Here is a 2,500-nt window from a genome sequence, read left to right on the forward strand (position 1 = left end):
ATAAATCTAGGCCCACACACACAATCACGCTCACACAATCTCTCTCTCAAATTCTCTCATTCACTCTCTCTCTCTCTCCTTCTCTCCCTCACTCTCTCTCTCTCTCTCTCTCTCTCTCTCACTCTCTCCCAGCCACACCTACACTTTTAATTACTTATCTCTTTCTGCTGTCAAAAACTGGTAAGCATTATTGATAGGTAAGTTTAGTTGAACATGACATCAGAGATAATCACCATGATAATGTTTAAAATCTATGGGATGTTGTTTATTTTTGCTGTATATATAATTTATAAATGCTTTCACCTCTCCTCTTCAATCTCAGCTGGGTTCTTATTTGATGATCTACAGACACACTCTTCAGTATTAAATTTCTTATCCATATACACACATACACCAACGCTCATATATATTTTTATAAAATATTCTTCTATACATCTACCAACATGTCACTGATACTTTATCCCATGCATGTATTTATTTGTATATGCAAATATATATATATATATATATATGTATGTATGTATGTATGTATGTATATCGTTTCTGTTATGCAAAAGTGTCGTAAGTCCAAAACAATGCTTTTTCAGAAAATGAAAAAAATAGTTTCATCATTCCGTGGCAAAACCGTTGCACTACACTTTAACAATTTTTAATATCTTGGCATCTGAAGCAGCTGGAGATACGATAGTTTGACCAAAAGAACCATCTATTAGAAGCAAAAATAAATATTGAAAAAAGAATCGCACTTGGCCACATTTAGACATAGAATAGTTTTTAAAAATAGCAACGTTTTATATATATATATATATATATATATATATATATATATATATATGAAAAATGCATTAAATGCATTAAATATTACAAAATGTACACATAGGGGAGAAAATAATTCTTCATCAGTTATCGGCCAAAAATACTAATGCCCAGTTTCATGCCTTTAACGATAAGACCAAGAACTTTGTATATTGGCGGCACCTGCAAAATTTGTGGAGAGTTAGGACTGTAACATTTTGAACGCCACACATCCTGACTTTTATGTATATATATATATATATATATATATATATATATATATGTGTGTGTGTGTGTGTGTATAGAGTGGTAGTGGTGTCAATAAGACCCAAAGGTTTCAGATAATGGTGAGTGAGTGCTATGGATAGACCATAGCTAAGCTCCAGGTTCGGTGATTATGCGAATAAGGGGTCCGACATAGCTCATATATATGTGAATATAAGGATTTATCTCATTATGAAAAGTAAATCCTTATATATATATGTATAAGTCAGTAAATAGTGGGGTTATATATATATATATATATATATATATATATATATATATATAGATAGATAGATAGTTAGATAGGTAGATAGATAGATATACATACACATATATGTGCACATGTATATGTGTGTGTGTATATATATATATATATATATATATATATATATATATACACACACAGACTCGTGTCTGAATGTCTTTACATATATCATATATATGTGCCTACACACACACACAGACATAGATATAAACATACATGTATAGATACATACAAACATACATATGTACATACATGCACCAATACTCAGTCATACACGTGTATTACCATTGTTATCCGTGCGTGCACACATTTTTGTCAGATAATGATGATGATTTTTACATTATATAGAGCTTTATATAAAGTTGAATAGCTGTATTTATCTGAATAGGATGTTGTACTGCAAGACAGACTTTATCTCACCAAGATAAATATCTTCTTTCTTGCTAATACAAATTATCATTCAGTGAAACCATGCCATAATAGTAATAAATGATATCGGTCTTCAGGTCATCATCGGCGCAGAACTTGAGAATGCTTTATGGTACAATGCCAATATTGTTAGTCTTGGTGATGTACATGCAAAAGTTCCAATGAAAATTAATAGAAATAATTTCATTCGAAGTCAAGAAGTTCTAGAAAAATACTCAATATTCAAACATTTTGGAATTTTGATTCTATCAATTCCAATAAGACATTTTTGTTTCTTCATTTTGTGTATTTTTTTTTATTTATTGTAGTTTTGTATATTAACATTGGATGTAAATATCTTGTTTTGATTTGAAAATTTTGCAAGGTTGGTCAAGGCTTTTGTTGTACAGATATTTCAACTTTCAGTCTGTTCTGGAAGTGGTGTTATATTGATGCCTATGTCCAGTGGATGCCATAAATAGTGAATGAAACATGGCCAGCAAGTTTTTATTTACGAAAGTAAATTTGGCCATGGTTTAAGGATCACCAATCAAATAATGTACTTCTGTGGTTTATAAAAGAAGTGTCAAAATGTGTGTGTGTATGTGTGGATGTGTGTGTGTGCATGTGTGTATGTGCATGCACATGCGTGTATTTCTCTCTTTTTCTGTCTGTTTGTCACTTTGTCTGTCTCTTTCTCTATCTATTTATCTATCTATATATATATATATATATATATATATATATGACGAACTACTAGCGTTCTAC

Source organism: Octopus bimaculoides, chromosome 12, assembly GCF_046866305.1.
Source record: "Octopus bimaculoides isolate indiv1 chromosome 12, ASM4686630v1, whole genome shotgun sequence".
Classification (NCBI taxonomy): Eukaryota; Metazoa; Mollusca; class Cephalopoda; order Octopoda; family Octopodidae; genus Octopus; species Octopus bimaculoides.